Raw genomic sequence first — 18899 nt, forward strand, 5'->3', positions numbered from 1 at the left:
AAAAAGCATAAACAGGTAAAGGTTGGTCTAAAAAAACTGTACCCCGCTTTAAACGGACCATCAGATCAACGCGTCATCACAGGCTAGTCAGCCATGCCGATGGACATTTTATCTAAATCAGCTAATAATCAATGTGCAGCAATCAGCCCGTTCAATTCACACTAATAGGTGGGTAAACCATAAAACACATTACAAATATCGTTAGGCTACATGAGTTTAAAAGTGCCTAGTATAGCCTACCCTCTACATCACTGACTTCAACCATGCAAGATCTGACATAAAATCAATGGGCAAGTTCATTCCACTTCGAGAGCAACAGCGAGAGTCGGTTCAAACTGGAGAGTCCATCGTCACTCTCTCGCTTCTAGATCGGCTGCCAGCATGCTACCTGTCATGCCAAACTATATTGTAATTTCAACCGAAAATAGTCCACAGCTCTTCATACAGACACCTGCTGTACAACTAAAGGACGGAGCCAAGACAGCCAACAACACTGTCATAGGCTGCTGTGATTCACCGCATTGTAATGACCAACAAGCTCACTGACCCAACGTTTGTAAAATGCAACAATTCCTAAACTGTAAGGCTCTTAACCATTATCTTAACAATGACATACATTACTGCATCTTCTTATACCCATGGTTGTATATTCTAGTGGACATGATGTGCTAATTCATCAATACCCTCTGAAACTTTCACTCACCTTGCTCTGGTAATGTTAACCTGATTCCCCGCGAAAACAACAACCCCGGTCCCGAACGCTTATCATCCGACGGGCAGTGTAGTCACTTATGTTCGCTAAATCCGTTCAAGTTGAATAAACAGTCCTCAGGTTGTGCTTTTAATGTGCTCCCGCCACAGGTGAAACTTAAAAAATGTGTTGCCGTTGGTAATCTACCCCCTAGTTCCAATGTTCTCTGGCTGTCGTTTCTGTAGCCCAGTAGTGCGATTTGAAGATGCGCCTCTCTTTTTAAGCGTGGTCTCTTGCTCTGTACGGAATAGGCAAACCGCTCCGTTGATAGGCTATCATTCACCGGGAAACCGGAGCAGGAGAGAGAGAGCGAAACGAGAGCAGGAGAGCGAGAGGGCGCCCTCGCTATGGTGGATAGGCGGGAATGACATGCGCGCAGTGGGAGATCGAGCAAGTAGGGTAAGGTACAGTGCACCCACACTTGCAGGTATCATTTTACATAAATAGCTCTTCGGGAATGTTTCTTCTGAAATAAAGATCTATCTATCTATCTATCTATCTATCTATCTATCTATCTATCTATCTATCTATCTATCTATCTATCTATCTATCTGCATCAAGCTTCATTATACATTATTAAATATAGCCACCTATGTAGATTATGTTAACATTTTTCTGCTGTTAATGTGAGCTGTGTCAATCAAAAATTATACCCATGCATGAACGACAGATAGAGAGGGGGGTGGAGAGTATGCACTGACTTTTACATTTTTTAGGAGCTTTTGCGTTACATTTACTTAATTTAGCAGACACATTTTGGTTACTGGCCAAACGCTCTTAATCGCTAGACTACCTGCTGCCTGCCTGATCAGAGTACTTGCGGTCATACATGTGCAATGCCTAATCATGTTTATCTTCATTTTATCGTCCGTAAAATGTAGGCCTAAACTATGAACAAAATACAGTGCAACATTGAATTTCGAATTTCTAATCAAATTAAGAAAACAAACGCTGATCTCATTACTCTGAATCACAATCAAACATTATAAACATTAAACACAAAATAATCATAATATCAGAGGGGTTTGTATACCAAATGTATTTTTCCTGCCAGTGAATGCTCAGTACAACTTTTCAAGAGAGTAAAATTCATACAAATTATTTCTCTATATCTATCCAGTCATTTCTAGCCGTTAGTGTATAGACATTTGCCTGTTTTAATAATTTCCCCCTTTTATTATTCCAAGTATTTTCAAACAAATTGTCATACTTACGGGACAATGTATAGATGTGTATTCAGCTCTGACAATGGGCTGACTGTTACATTACAAAGATTTCCTTAAGTTTGGGTCAGTCACAGTGGTCAGGTATTCTGCCACTGTGTACTCTCTGTTTAGGGGCAAATAGCATTCTAGTTTGCTCAGTTTTTTTGTTAATTCTTTCCAATGTGTTAAGTAATTATCTTTTTGTTTTCTCATGATTTGGTTGGGTCTAATTGTGTTGCTGTCCTGGGGCTCTGTGGGGTCTGTTTGTGTTTGTGATTAGATCCCCAGGACCAGCTTGCTTAGGGGGCTCTTCTCCAGGTTCATCTCTCTGTAGGTGATGGCTTTGTTATAGAAGGTTTGAGAATCGCTTCCTTTTAGGTGGTTGTAGAATTTAACAGCTCTTTTCTGGATTTTTATAATTTGCGGGTATCGGCCTAATTCTGCTCTGCATGCATTATTTGGTATTTTACGTCGGGCACAGGATATTTTTGCAGTATTCTGCATGCAGAGTCTCAATTTGGTGTTTGTCCCATTTTGTGAATTCTTGGTTGGTGAGCGGATCCCAGACCTCACAATCATAAAGGGAAATCGGTTCTATAACTGATTCAGGTATTTTTAGCCAGATCCTAGTTGGTATGTCGAATTTTATGTTCCTTTTAATGGCATAGAATGCCCTTCTTGCCTTGCCTCTCAGATCGTTCACTGCTTTGTGGAAGTTACCAGTGGTGCTGATGTTCAGGCCAAGGTATATATAGTTTTTTGTGTGCTCTAGGGCAGTGGTTCCCAAACTTTTTATAGTCCCGTACGCCTTCAAACATTCAACCTCCAGCTGCGTATCCCCTCTAGCACCAAGGTCACCGCATTCTCAAATGTTTTTTTTCTCCATCATTGTAAGCCTGCCACACACACACTGTATTATACATTTATTAAATATAATAATGAGTGTGAGTTTTTGTCACAACCCGGCTTGTGGGAGTGACAAAGAGTTCTTATAGGACCAGGGCACAAATAATATTAATAATCAATTATTTTGCTCTTTATTTAACCATCTTACATATAAAACCTTATTTGTTCTTTGAAAAATGTGAATAACACACCACAGGTTAATGAGAAGGGTGTGCTTGAAAGGATGCACATAACTATGCAATGTTGGGTTGTATTGGAGAGACTCTCAGTCTTAAATAATGTACCACACACAGTCTATGCCTGCATTTAGTTTTCATACTAGTGAGGGCCGAGAATCCACTCTCACATAGGTATGTGGTTGCAAAGGGCATCAGTGTCTTAACAGTGCGATTTGTCAAGCCAGGATACTCTGAGCGCAGCCCAATCCAGAAATCTGTCAGTGGCTTCTGATTAAATTACATTTTCACTAAACCGCTTGTTGCAATGTCGATGAGGCTCTCTTGTTCAAATATCGGTAAATAGACTGGAGGCAGGGCATGAAAGGGATAATGAATCCAGTTGCTTGTGTCATCCTTTTCGGGAAAGTACCTACGTAATTCCGTACGCAACTCACTCAATCCTCAGGTTGTTTTTAAAATATATAATAGATAATATATCAACCGGGACTGTCACTTTTTCAATAGGAGAGGGAGAGACAATGGCTGCCCCACTCTGTTGCGCAAGCAAAACTCTGCGAACACCCAGCTATCCACTGACGCAATGTGATCTTTCTCGCTAATTTTTCAAACTAAAAGCCTGAAACTATGTCTAAAGACTGTGACACCTTGAGGAAGCCATAGGAAAAGGAATCTGGTTGATATCCCTTTAAATCGAGGCAAGGCATCCAATGGAACACAGAGCTTTCAGGAAAAACAGCACTTCCTGGTTTGATTTTCCTCAGGTTTTCGCCTGCAATATCAGTTCTGTTATACTCACAGACAATATTTTGACAGTTTTGGAAGCTTTTGAGTGTTTTCTATCCTAATCCGACAATTATATGCATATTCTAGTTTCTGGGCCTGAGAAATAGGCTGTTTCAAATGGGTACGTTTTTTAGCCAAAATCGAAAATCCTGCCCCCTACACTCAAGAAGTTAATGCAGACGGAGAAGAGCTCCAACTTCTTAATCATAGCCTCAATTTTGTCCCGCACATTGAATATAGTTGCGGTGAATCCCTGTAATCCTATATTCAGGCAAGAAAAAACATCACCCAGATAGGCCAGTCATGTGAGAAACTCATCATCATGCAAGCGGTCAGACAAGTGATAATAATGGTCAGTAACAAAAACTTTAAGCTCATCAATTAAAAAAAAAACATGTCAATACTTTGACCCTTGAAAACCAGCGTACTTCTGTATGTTGTAAAAGCGCTACATGGTCGCTGCCCATATCATTGCATAGTGCAGAAAATACACAAGAGTTCAGGGGCCTTGCTTTAAAAATTTTAACCATTTTCACTGTAGCGTCCAAAACATATTTCAAGCTGTCAGGCATTCCTTTGGCAGCAAGAGCCTCTCGGTGGATGCTGCAGTGTACCCAAGTGGCGTCTGGAGAAACTGCTGGCACGTGCGTTACCACTCAACTATGTCTCCCTGTCATGGCTTTTTCACCTTCAGCACAGATACCAACATGAGCAACAGCTATGTTTGGCTACATACAGACCGTTAGTGGAATTCCCATGAGAGAGTAACGGTTAATGTGATTGGATGTTAATTATTTGACTAGTCTATTTGTATTTGACATTGTGTTGTTATTTCACTGAACACTAGATGGTTTAATTTTATTTTTGGCAGTAAAACAAGTCTACTCAGGTGAGAAAAAAACCTCACCTAAATGTTACCACTCCACTATGTCTCCCCGTCACGGCTTTTGCGCCATCAGTGCAGATACCAACAGATCTTGACCTCCTGTCACGCCCTGATCTGTTTCACCTGTCCTTGTGCTTGTTTCCACCCCCCTCCAGGTGTCGCCCATCTTTCCCATTATCCCCTGTGTATTTATACCTATGTTTTCTGTCTGTCTGTTGCCGGTTTGTTTTGTTTGGTCAAGCCTACCAGCATTTTGTCTCAGCTCCCTATTCTCTCTTTCTCTTGTCCTCCTGCTTTTTGACCTTTTGCCTGTCCTGACCCTGTACTCGCCCGCCTGACCACTGCCTGTCCCTGAACCTGTCTGCTGTCCTGTACCGTTGCTCCACCTCTGGATTACCGACCTCTGCCTGACCTGACCCTGAACCTGCCTGCCATCCTGTACCTTGGCCTCTGCTCTGGATTTTCAACCCCTGTCTGCCTTGACTTGTCGTTTGCCTGCCCCTGTGGTTTCAATAAAATTGTTACTTCAGAGTCTGCACTTGAGTCTTACCTTGATTCCTGATAGTACGAACTGGCCATGACTGACCTAGCAGACTTGGACCAGCTCCACCACACCATCTCCTCCCAAGGAGCCCTCATTGGTAGCCCTCATTGTTAGACACGAGGAGATGCTTCCTGGTCTGATGGAAGGGTTCCAGGATGTGGCCGAACATCACGACCTAGCATTGGATGCTTTGCGGTAGCAATTCCGTGGGTTGCCTACTAGACAGCCTACCATGGCTGTAACCTTCCAGCCCCTCAGTAACCCGGCTGGTAGCAGCGCCGTCGCCCCGGTTTCCCAGGAACCCCGCTTACCTCCCCCGGAGTGCTACGATGAAGATTCCAGAATCTGCTGGGCCTTTCTCTCCCAGTGTTCCCTTGTTTTCTAGCTGCAGCCTTTTTCGTTCCCCTTGGATCGCTCGATGACAGCATACATTATTACGCTGATGTCCGGGAGGGCACTCGCCTGGCCCACTACGGTGTGGGAGCAACAATCCACCGTCTGCCTCAGTCTGGATGTATTCGTTGCGGAGGTGAGAAAGGTTTTTGAGGCTCCGGTCCAAGAGTGAGGCTGCCCGGGAAAATACTCCAGCTTCGGCAGGGCTCCCTCGGTGTGGCAGACTATGCAGTGGAGTTTCGCACGCTGGCAGCAGAGGGTACCTGGAATCCAGAAGCTCGACACATTCCTGCACATATTATCGGCATATTAAAGGACGAGCTTGCAGCCCGTGAACTATCGACTGATCTCGACTCAATCATCGCCTTAACCATCCGGATCGATGGACTGTTACGGGAACGTAGACGGGAGAAGAGATCTGATTGTGGTCCCAATCGCTCATTCAAGGATCCCACATTTACATTTACATTTAAGTCATTTAGCAGACGCTCTTATCCAGAGCGACTTACAAGTATTAAACCGCCTTGGCATTTTTCCTATTTTGTTGCCTTACAACAATGACAAATGGTTTGATGAAGAATTCAAAAACCTAAGAAAGAAATTGAGAAACCTATCCAACCAAAATCATAGAGATCAAGAACCTGAGCCTACAGTGCCTTGCAAAAGTATTCATCCCCCTTGGAGTTGTTCCTATTTAATTGCATTACAACCTGTAATTGAAATATATTTTTATTTGGATTTCATGTAATGGACATACAAAATAGTCCAAATTGGTGAAGTGAAATTTAAAAATTTACTTGTTTAAAAAAATAAAAAATAAAAATCGGAAAAGTGGTGCGCGCATATGTGTTCACCCCCTTTGCCATGAAGCCCCTAAATAAGATCTGGTGCAACCAATTACCTTCAGAAGTCACATAATTAGTTAAATGAAGTCCATCTGTGAGCGATCTAAGTGTAACATGATCTGTCACATGGTCTCAGTATATATACACCTGTTCTGAAAGGCCCCAAAGTGCCACAGCTGCAAAGCTCCACAGCGGAGATTGGACTATCTGTTCATAGGGCCACTTTAAGCCGTACACTACACAGAGCTGGGCTTTACAGAAGAGTGGCCAGAAAAAAATCCATTGTTTAAGAAAAAAATAAGCTAACACGCTTGGTGTTCGACAAAAGGCATTTGGGAGTCAGATGAGGCTACAATTGAGCTTTTTGGCCATCAAGGAAAACGCTATGTCTGGCGCAAACCCATCACCTCTCATCACCCCGAGAACCTCATCCCCACAGTGAAGCATGGTCGTGGCAGCATGGGGATGTTTTTCATCGGCAGGGACTGTGAAACTGGTCAGAATTGAAGGAATGATGGATGGCACTAAATAGAGGGAAATTCTTGAGGGAAACCTGCTTCAGTCTTCCAGAGTTTTGAGACTGGGACAGAGGTTCACCTTCCAGCAGGACATTGAGCCTAAGCATACTGCTAAAGCAACACTCCAACGGTATAAGGGGAAGCATTTAAATGTCTTGGAATGGCCAAGTCAAAGCCCAGACCTCAATCAAATGAGAATCTTTGGTATGACTTAAAGATTGCTGTACACCAGCGGAACCCATCCAACTTGAAGGAGCTGGAGCAGTTTTGCCTTGAAGAATGGGCAAAAGTCTCAGTGGCTAGATGTGCGATTCTTATAGAGACATACCCAAAAAGACTTGCAGCTGTAAATGGTGGCTCTACAAAGTATTGATTTTGGGGTGTGAATAGTTATGAATGCTCAAGTTTTCAGTTTTTTTGTCTTATTTCTTGTTTGTTTCACAATAAAAATGTTTTGCATCTTCAAAGTGGTAGGCATGTTGTGTAAATCAAATTATACAATCCCCCCCCCCAAAAAAATCATTTTTAATTCCAGGTTGTAAGGCAACAAAATAGGAAACATTTTAAGAAAAAGAAAAACCCCTTTGAAAAAAGTAAAAATGCCAAGGGGGTGGGGGGGTTGAATACTTTCGCAAGCCACTGTAGGTCCGGGAGGCCGGTCCCACAGGTCTGAGAGAGTGTCTCGCTCGTCTGGGCGGGGTGTCTGTTGATCTGTTGATCTGTTGCTCCTGTGTGAGGTGTTGGGGCTTCAGTTGAGGACGATGTCCTTTAGGGTCTTGGCAAAGGTGGGCTCTGCTGCCTTGTATAGGTGGACCTGGTCGTAAAGGCTGTTCAAGTCCAGGGTGGAGTGATGGGCCTGGTAGACATTTGGTTTTTGAGGCACAGTCACGGGAAATACTTGCGTATGGTAGCAGGGTGGAGATAACCACCTTTGCGTTGGGGAAAGTAGAAGAAGCTTTTCAATCACTCCCTTGAGTTCTGTGGCCACCCTTTCCTGCTGTGTTCTCAGGTCGTTTGTGCCTGTGTGTATTATTATGTGTATCACGTTTCAGGTAAGATCCAAATGCAGACTGTGTTGAATTAACAATGTTAATTACAGAAGCAGGAAACAAAGGGCTGTGAGACATGGGTTTATATCTCGACACATGAAACATTGGAAGTATACGGAAGGTACGGGGCAACAGATGACGAACAGCAGAGGGGCTAATGATTTTGGAGCAGGGGGAAGTCATGCTATGGACGGTGGTGTAGATGAGCCTGGGCCTTGTCAGGTTATGCTAGTGGATGAGGAGAGTATAGTGGGGAAGGGTAAGTTGCTAGGGGGGAGTGGAGGAGGGTGTCAGGCAGAAAGGAAAAAGGAGGAGAAGAAAGGAGGTGGGAAGGGAAAGGCTGGTGTGGTCAAAGGAGGGGGAAGGTGAGTCTGAGGTTCTGTCAAGGTTCCTGAATGAGAGTAAGGGGAAAGTTTGTAGGATCAGTACAACACGCTATTACAGGGGCATGGGGGGCATGGTGTCCTCTGAGGACAGCAAGTCTCTCAGATTTTTACTCTGCGGTGTTGAGGGCCTGGCAGCTGCTAAGGCCCACACGAGAAGGGGGTTTCGAGCCTTGGCTGTGGGAGAAGCCAATCTTCAACATCCCAGCCATCCTTTTGAGACCGGTTCAGTCGGCCACCCTGCAGAGGCGACTGATGGCAGCGGGTTTACTAAGGCTTTGTGACCTGCGACTGCTGGGAGAAGAGGGGTGAAAAACCCCGGAAATCCTGGCACAACAAACAGGACTAACATCTCTTAGGCTGCTGGAGAGATTCCTGGAGGAGGTCCAGGAGGCACTGAGCCAGTAAGGGGGGTGTTTGAGCGACCAAAGGGGGAGGTACCACCAACGTTTTTGCCACTGCAGGTGACGGCAGAGACTGGGGACTGGCAATGGGATCTGGAGGACTTGTTAGATTTTAACACTACGAGCCTAGGGGAGTTTGAGGGGGTGGGAGGTAAAGCCCTCTACAATCTCTGCATTAAGGAAAGGAACTTTAGGAGGCTAACAGGAGTGAAGGCAAATCAGTGGCAGGGGGTATTTGGGGTGGAGAGTATGGTAGGTTTTAGATGGAGGGGGCTCTACAAACTCCCACTACCAAAGAGGTCAGGGGACCTCCAGTGGAGGGTTCTACATGGAGTCCTGGCCACTAACAGCTGGTTGGCACGGGTTGAACCGGGAGTCGGACAGGGGTGTCGGTTCTGTGTCATGAGTGAAACTGTGATTCATGTATGTTCTGCGTGCGCCAGGTTAATGCCTCTGTTGGAATGTCTGTGTGAGATGTTGAGGGGGGGGGGTTACTTTCGGGATGTATATAATGGGGTGCAGGTATTCAAATAAGGAGAAGGCCAAATGTGTGTTGTTGAATTTTCTGTTTGCTCAGGCAAAGTTGGCTGTTTGGCTAACAAGGGGAACAGGGTCAAAGGTGGGAGACCATTTACTATTATTTAATGGGATCGTCTCCGCCGTGCCTTAGGGTGGAATTTGAGTTCTGTAAAATTATAAAAAGTGTGGAGATGTTTCAGGAGATATGGTATGTTGGGGGGGCTGTCTGTACAGCTGGGGAAGATGGGTTGTAGAAGTGGTGAGGTTTTTGGTTATTATGATGTGTGGTGTTGTTTTGTATCGTGGGGTAAAGGGCAAGGTGAGTATGCAGTACTGTACACACACACACACAAACACACACCCATGCCTTTCACACTTTTCTCTCCAGCTAACTATTAAAACTTAATGAAGCACGGTGTAATTTATACATTTCTCGAGAAGCTACAAGTGACAGCAACCTTCATACTAGCTGAAGCTGTGAATGACGCACACATACTGGGTGCCATATAATTATCATTCTAAAATGTTATTCTGTCAATTCAGAAGCTAAAAGCTCACTCACTTTGTGTGTGACTATCAGGCTGTTTGTGTATATGTGTGTGTGTGTGTGTGTGTGTGTGTCCCTTTAGGTGTCCCCCTCTTTTAGGCTCCTGGAGAATGGTTTGCAAAGAAACCTTCTACCTTTTTTCCTAGAGAGAAAAAGAGAGAAACAGACAAACAGATAGAAATTGAGTGAGTGAGTGAGTGAGTGAGTGAGTGAGTGAGTGAGTGAGTGAGTGAGTGAGTGAGTGAGTGAGTGAGTGAGTGAGTGAGTGAGTGAGTGAGTGAGAAGAGAGAAAAAGAGAGAAACACACAAACAGATAGAAATAGATTAAGTGAGTGAGTGAGTGAGTGAGTGAGTGAGTGAGTGAGTGAGTGAGTGAGAAGAGAGAAAAAGATGGGGCTACACCTGGAGGGGGGTGGAGACGAGCACAAAGACAGTCATGGTCAGTTCGTACTATCAGACCTCAGGATAAGACCTAGATGCAGACAGTTCAAAGTAACAAGTTTATTACAAAAACAGGAGGCAGGCAAATGACAAGTCAAGGGCAGGCAGAAGTTATTAATCCTGATCAGTGTCCGAAAGTTACAGATGGCAGGCAGGCTCAGGGTCACGGCAGGCAGAGGTCAGTAAATCCAGGGCAGTCTCACAAGGTACAGAACAGCAGGCAGGCTCAGGGTCAGGGCAGGCAGAGGTCAGTAAATCCAGGGCAGTCTCACAAGGTACAGAACAGCAGGCAGGCTCAGGGTCAGGGCAGGCAGAGGTCAGTAAATCCAGGGCAGTCTCTCAAGGTACAGAACGGCAGGCAGGCTCAGGGTCAGGGCAGGCAGAGGTCAGTAAATCCAGGGCAGTCTCACAAGGTACAGAACAGCAGGCAGGCTCAGGGTCACGGCAGGCAGAGGTCAGTAAATCCAGGGCAGTCTCACAAGGTACAGAACAGCAGGCAGGCTCAGGGTCAGGGCAGGCAGCGGTCAGTAAATCCAGGGCAGTCTCACAAGGTACAGAACAGCAGGCAGGCTCAGGGTCAGGGCAGGCAGAGGTCAGTAAATCCAGGGCAGTCTCACAAGGTACAGAACAGCAGGCAGGCTCAGGGTCAGGGCAGGCAGAGGTCAGTAAATCCAGGGCAGTCTCACAAGGTACAGAACAGCAGGCAGGCTCAGGGTCAGGGCAGGCAGAGGTCAGTAAATCCAGGGCAGTCTCACAAGGTACAGAACAGCAGGCAGGCTCAGGGTCAGGGCAGGCAGAGGTCAGTAAATCCAGGGCAGTCTCTCAAGGTACAGAACGGCAGGCAGGCTCAGGGTCAGGGCAGGCAGAGGTCAGTAAATCCAGGGCAGTCTCACAAGGTACAGAACAGCAGGCAGGCTCAGGGTCACGGCAGGCAGAGGTCAGTAAATCCAGGGCAGTCTCACAAGGTACAGAACAGCAGGCAGGCTCAGGGTCAGGGCAGGCAGCGGTCAGTAAATCCAGGGCAGTCTCACAAGGTACAGAACAGCAGGCAGGCTCAGGGTCAGGGCAGGCAGAGGTCAGTAAATCCAGGGCAGTCTCACAAGGTACAGAACAGCAGGCAGGCTCAGGGTTAGGGCAGGCAGAGGTCAGTAAATCCAGGGCAGTCTCACAAGGTACAGAACAGCAGGCAGGCTCAGGGTCAGGGCAGGCAGAGGTCAGTAAATCCAGGGCAGTCTCACAAGGTACAGAACAGCAGGCAGGCTCAGGGTCAGGGCAGGCAGAGGTCAGTAAATCCAGGGCAGTCTCTCAAGGTACAGAACGGCAGGCAGGCTCAGGGTCAGGGCAGGCAGAGGTCAGTAAATCCAGGGCAGTCTCTCAAGGTACAGAACGGCAGGCAGGCTCAGGGTCACGGCAGGCAGAGGTCAGTAAATCCAGGGCAGTCTCACAAGGTACAGAACGGCAGGCAGGGTCAGGGCAGGCAGAGGTCAGTAAATCCAGGGCAGTCTCACAAGGTACAGAACGGCAGGCAGGCTCAGGGTCAGGGCAGGCAGAGGTCAGTAAATCCAGGGCAGTCTCACAAGGTACAGAACAGCAGGCAGGCTCAGGGTCAGGGCAGGCAGAGGTCAGTAAATCCAGGGCAGTCTCACAAGGTACAGAACAGCAGGCAGGCTCAGGGTCAGGGCAGGCAGAGGTCAGTAAATCCAGGGCAGTCTCACAAGGTACAGAACGGCAGGCAGGCTCAGGGTCAGGGCAGGCAGAATGGTCAAAACCGGGAAAACTAGAAAACAGGAGTTCGGGAAAAAAGCTGGAAGACTTGACAAGACGAACTGGCAACAGACAAACAGAAAACACAGGTATAAATGCACAGGGGATAATGGGGGAAATGGGTGACACCTGGAGAGGAGTGGAGACAAGCACAGGACAGGTGAAACAGACATTGGGAGAAAATGCTCTGTCGTCAGTTATATGAAATAGGGCCAAATTTGTACTCTAAAATGTATTTTACACTTATAAGAAAGGTGAAATCTTATAGTACGTTGTTTATAATTATATTTTTACTATATTTAGAAAGCATTTCAGTCATTTCACGACCCATTTTTGTTGTATAAAGAAAGATATGATAAACAGTACAGTATGATTTATGTTTTCATAATGTTAGTACTATATACTTGAGCTTGTTTCCTCAAAGGTGAGTACACCTCAGCAATTTATAACTATTTTTTTTACCAGAAAGGTGAGTTCCAGACCTCTTTTAGAACTATGCAGAATAACTAGTTATTGTTTATGACCACATCATGAAAAATAATTACTTTTGGGTCTTTTTAGGCAGAAGTCTACATTTTGCTCAAAAGGTTTTAAAGGCACAGTTGAAGTTGGAAGTTTACATACGCTTAGGTTGGAGTCATTAAAACTCGTTTTTCAACCACTCAAAACATTTCTTGTTAACAGACTATAGTTTTGGCAAGTCGGTTAGTACATCTACTTTGTGTATGACACAAGTAATTTTTCCAACAATTGTTTACAGACAGATTATTTCATTTATAATTCACTGTATCACAATTCCAGTGGTCAGAAGTTTACATACACTAAGTTGACTGTGACTTTAAACAGCTTGGAAAATTCCAGAAAATTATGTAATGGCTTTAGAAGCTTCTGATAGGCTAATTGGCATAATTTGAGTCATGATAGGCTAATTGGCATAATTTGAGTCAATTGGAGGTGTACCTGTAGTTGTATTTCAAGGCCTACCTTCAAACTCAGTGCCTCTTTGCTTGACATCATGGGAAAATCAAAAGAAATCATCCAAAACCTTAAAATTATAGACCTCCACAAGTCTGATTCATCCTTGGGAGCAATTTCCAAACGCCTGTAGGTACCATGTTCATCTATACAAACAATAGTACGCAAGTATAAACACCATGGGACCACGCAGCTGTCATACCGCTCAGGAAGGAGACATGTTCTGTCTCCTAGAGATGAACGTACTTTGGTGCGAAAAGTGCAATTCAATCAAAGAACAAAAGGACCTTGTGAAGATGCTGGAGGTCACAGGTACAAAATATCTATATCCACAGTAAAACAAGTCCTATATCGACATAACCTGAAAGGCCTCTCAGCAAGGAAGAAGCCACTGCTCCAAAACCGCCATAAAAAAGCCAGACTACGGTTTGCAACTCCCCAAGAAGGGTCATCCTCAGAAGGGTCAGCCCCCGAAGAAAATTAAGTACACGGCTGCGTTAACCACGCCCTGATACCCAAAGGACTGGTTCAACAATAAAAGGAGGGCCCTTAAAGCCTCCAGTTCTTCATTTCAGCATATACCATGGATATTCATACAACATACCAGGACTCCGATACGTCATGGGGGCCAGACCCTAAGGACTCTATGCCTCCATGAAACCCCCTACATGTACACAGCCTGAGGATGTGTTTGATGGGGTGGTCAGTACTATTTTTGTGGACACCATCAAGGCCTCTGTAGCCACACTTTTAGACGTGGTGATTGGAGAGTATATAAGAGAAAAATGCATCGGTTGTGAGATCAATCACCCCAGCCAGCGCCGTCATCCGTGCCTATATGACCCCCCAAGATACTACTTCTTTAACCATTTTGAGAAGCTGGTGAAAAGACTGTGGTCCTGCAGGTTTATACCTTTGCTAGTCAGAGCCCTGGAGTCTATGGGTCTTGTGCCGTCTATTCCCAGAGTTTACGGGGTAACTGAGGCTTTCCTACATGAAATCAAGGAGACAATCTACATCCACGAGAAACTCAAAGAAATCCGACACACCTTGGTGGACGACAACAAATACAGGGAAGCTGTGGTGGCTGATGTGATGACTTTCTGGCTCAATAAACCCCAAGAGACCGAGTGACGATACACATTTGTTATTTAGATGTAAAGCATTTAGATGTAAGCATACAATGTTAGAGAGAACAAATAAAAAAAATATTTTGAGAACTTTTTTTGCATCAAATTATTGAAAATAAAGTGAACATTGTACCGTTCTACACAACACACAATGCCTGGGCTAATGTAGAGTGTGTGCTAAAAATGGAGCAAATCATGAAACATGTACGACATTTGGGCGAGAGTCTACAATGGACACAACTGGTATCCCGTCTTGTAGATGATTCTGAAGAACTAGAAACAACTTTGTCTAAGATTTTACTTTATTTGTTTGAAACACCATTTAATTGTAACATGCATCATATTTGTTGTTTATATACTTATATAGTGGATGTGTGTGTTTTAACATTTCAGCGACACAAGCCTGTAAATCTAAACCAAATATACAGGGTGTTGCATGCTGGGATCGTTGAGAAAACGGGAACAAGTATCCTGCAACGAATCCTGAATTGTCTGTATACATAATACTTGATGTTTGCAAAAAGATACTAAATGAAAACGACTGTAACGTTGGGAGAGTGATGGGTGTGGAGTCAGACGCAGAGAGCAGAAGGTAGATGGGAAAAAACACTTTAATGTCCTCAAGCACAGTAACAGGTACAAACATGGGTGAAGCACAGGAACCAGGCTATGTGGGGTGGCCAGTCCCCCTCCGGCTGCGCCGGGCGGAGAATACAACAGAACATGGCCAAGATGTTCAAATGTTCATAAATGACCAGCATCGTCAAATATTAATAATTACAGGCAGAACAGTTGACATATGTGTCTATAGCCATCGTCTCCTCCTGGGACAAAGGATTCACGTGACTCCTGGGTAGTGCAGTGTATACCTGGAGGTTTATCACGCAATCCCCCTGTCGATGTGGTGGTAATAGGGTCGCCTTTTTCTTACTGAAGGCGATAGCCAAATCGGCATACTCAGCAGGAATGCGCATGGTGGAAACCTGGTCTGGACTCTCCACCATTGTCGCACCGATGGAAACTCCTAAACACCTGCCCGAACACTCATCAGACCACCCCTGGAGAGCTCCCTGTCTCCACGAAATCCTAGCATTATGAATAGCCAGCCAGGGAATCCCCAGCACCACCGGAAACGCAGGTGAATCGATAGGGAACAGACTAATCCGCTCCTTATGATTCCCCCGCGTAATCTTCTCCAGGGGAATCGGGGCCTCCCTGACCAGCCCTGACCCTAACAGTCGACTATCTAAGGAGTGCACGGGGAAGGGGGGGTCTACCTTAACTAAAGGAATCCTCAACTTCTGGGCGAGTCCGCAATCTATAAAATATAAAATATAATAAAAAACTCCAGGGCTCTACCCGTCAGGCAGGAGACGAGGACACTCACGCTCTCCTCGTCCGAGGGAGCCGGCTGGACGGTGGCCAGGTAGAGCTCTAGTTGTAACAGGAATCCCTGGCACCCCGCCGCCGCTCCATCGTACTCCCTCTGAGGCGTGATACGCAGAGCGCTGGCACCGGATCCCCCCGGAGGAGATTGTAGAGTTGTTGGTGGGAGGGTAGTGGGGTTGTAGGGAGACCACTCCTCTCCCAACGGTCCACCATGGACGTATGATGAAGGACTCTCTCCTCCATCATGGGGAGAGGGGTGGTCGCTGCTCCTGCTAAAGCCATATAGTGGTGCGGGCTTCTGTAACGTTGGGAGAGTGATGGGTGTGGAGTCAGACGCAGAGAGCAGAAGGTAGACGGGAAAAAACGCTTTAATGTCCTCAAGCACAGTAACAGGTACAACATGGGTGAAGCCCAAAACACAGGCGCAACAAACACAAAACCACTGTTACCAAAATACCGGACAGCGAAAACCCAAAAGTACACAAACACCACTAATGTAAAATAATCACAAACCCGCACAAACACCAGCGGGCTAAACAAACTTAAATAACACCCATCCCAAAACCCCAACAAGGAACAGGTGAAAACAATTAGACAAAAACAAACGAAAAGGAAAAAGGGATCGGTGGCAGCTAGTAGACCGGTGACGACGACCGCCGAGCGCCACCCGAACAGGAAGGGGAGCCACCTTTGGTGGTATTCGTGACAACGACATGTTGTCGTTATTTGAAAGTGGCTCATTAATGTTATTGTACCTCAGAGAGGCAAGAAGGATGGCGGAGCAGATGTTGAAAAACATTTATCATACACCCTCTAACCCTGGGTCTTATGGGGGTAAGGAGCGTTTACAGAGAGCTATAGCCGAAGAAACAGGTAGCCGGTTAAGCGCTGCTAAAGTGAATGAGTGGTTAGCCGAATGCTCATACTCTACATAAACCTGTACGAAAACAATTTCCAATAAATTTATTTTTTTCTACTCATCCCTTGTCCCAATTTCAGGCGGATCTATGTGACATGCAGGCCCTTGCAGATAAATACACAATATAGTACATTTTGCTACAGGCTCGGATTTGAAAGCTTCAGTTGTTGAACGCTTTAACAGAACTCTGAAGGAGCGGATGTGGCGATATTTTACAGTTCACAACACACATAGATATATGGATATAGTTCAAGATTTAGTAAAGGGGTACAACAACAGCTACCATAAGAGTATACGGATGAAGCACTACGAGGTCTTTTCTGAAAACACTTTTCAAATCTTTAAAAATCTGTATGGTTTGTTCCCCCTTCGCCATAAGAATTTATTTTTTTTAAATTCATAGTGGGGGACTTATACAGTATATCCAAGTTGAGGGGTGTTTTTGACAAAAAATATGAGCAAGGTTACAGCGAGGAGGTGTTCACCATTACCGAATGTCTACCGCGCATAACCCCGGGCTACAAATTAAAAGATTATGACGGGGATCTTATAGAGGGATCTTTATATGAGAAGGAATTACAGAAGGTACAGTTGGGTAAAGACAAAGTATTTCACTTGGAGGAGATTCCAGATCAAAAGAGAGAAAAGGGTCAAAAATTGGGTATTAGAGCACGATGTGGTGGAGGCATCGGGGGTTAACTTAAACCCTCATGCATGATAAATACAACATCATTCGCGTGTACACAGGAGTGCATCATGGAACACAGCGGCTTCTACCTGACTCTCCCCAGTAATGCGTCTGCACATATATATCGTAATAACCAAAGTTCGAATTATACAACCAATTTTCCAAAGCCTATAGAGTTATCAGAGGCCTGGGAAGTAGGTCTCAGCGAGATTACATACCCCCATAGTTGGTATAATATCAAGGATAAGGACTGGGATTTTTATTGCAAAAGGATATCGGAACCTCCAAAACTTATTATGTTTAAAAAAGGGTTCTATAGAACCGTCGACAGGATCGTCTCAGAGTTGAATGAACTCCTAACCCAGAACAATATGGAAATACTTACAACCCTATACATAAACGTGTACAAATCTCTCCATCTTCTCCCAAGTGGATGTGACTTTGGGTGAACGCCTAATCATTCAAAGCAGTGCCACATACCCTTATAGGGCCATCATTGAGTGTTTACTCAACTATTTTGAAGAGACTCTCAAGACACAATTCAGCGCCGGGCTGTTTAGCAAGGGTACTGCAGGAGTCTCTATGGAATCGAATGACCCTTCCACCAGTGCAAACAAAGGACTGGAGGCACTCGCTCGCTACTGTGCCGAATCTCGAGAGTTTCATATGCTAGGGCCTATACACTCTGACATTTTCTTTGAAGAACGTTTACTCTTAAATTCGGTTGATTTAAGACTAAAATTAACCAGGGCCAAGGATGAGTTTTGCCTGATGTCTGCCCAGGACGGGGACTTTAGATTAAAAGTGTTGGGGGCCACGCTTTTTATTAAAAATGTGTCTGTATCTCCGGCAGTTCGTCTGGGTCACTCACAGGCTTTGATGAAAGGAAATGCCCTTTACCCTCTCCAAAGAATTACCATGAAAACCTTTAGCATACCTGTGGGCAGTAGAAACTGCAGTCAAGAAAACCTTTTTCTAGGCCCTTTACCCCGATACATTGTTATAGGTTTGGTTGATCACGCCTCTAATACGTGCAGCTTACATAAAAACCCATTTCATTTTCAATACTTCAATGCAGAGTATGTAGCTCTCTGTCAGGACGAACATCAGGTCCCTGCTAAGGCTTTCCAACCGCAATTTAATAACAACATATCTGTGAGAGAATTTTACAATCTATTCCTGGCTACCGGGAGGCATCCTTTTGACAGAAATTATTTTGCAGAGGGTTATACATTGTATACTTTCAATTTATCATCTGATGATGACACCTCAGGAAATCTTTCGGTGGTGTCCCAAGGTAACCTCAGGCTGGAAATGCGTTTCCGTACACCTTTAGCCTGTACAGTTAGCATGATTGTTTATGCATGCTCTGATTCAATCTTGGAAGTGAATGCCCGAAGACAGGTCTTAGTGGATTATTGTTGAGCAAAGACACGAATACCCAAGAGTTGGAAGGGTTCATGAGCCGATTGATTGGAAAACAATTTTGTGGAGTGTTGGCTTGTGATGAATTACCTATTGAGTGGCCGGCCATGTTTATTGTCAATACCCATCCTAAACACATGCCGGGTAAACATTGGCTAGCTGTGACATTGGAAGACAAAGGAGGAAGAAAAATCTCAACTTTTCTTTTATTCCTACGGCTTTCCCCCCAGCTTTTCACATTTCCCCAAATCTATTA

Source organism: Oncorhynchus nerka, linkage group LG28 (genome assembly GCF_034236695.1).
Source record: "Oncorhynchus nerka isolate Pitt River linkage group LG28, Oner_Uvic_2.0, whole genome shotgun sequence".
NCBI lineage: Eukaryota > Metazoa > Chordata > Actinopteri > Salmoniformes > Salmonidae > Oncorhynchus > Oncorhynchus nerka.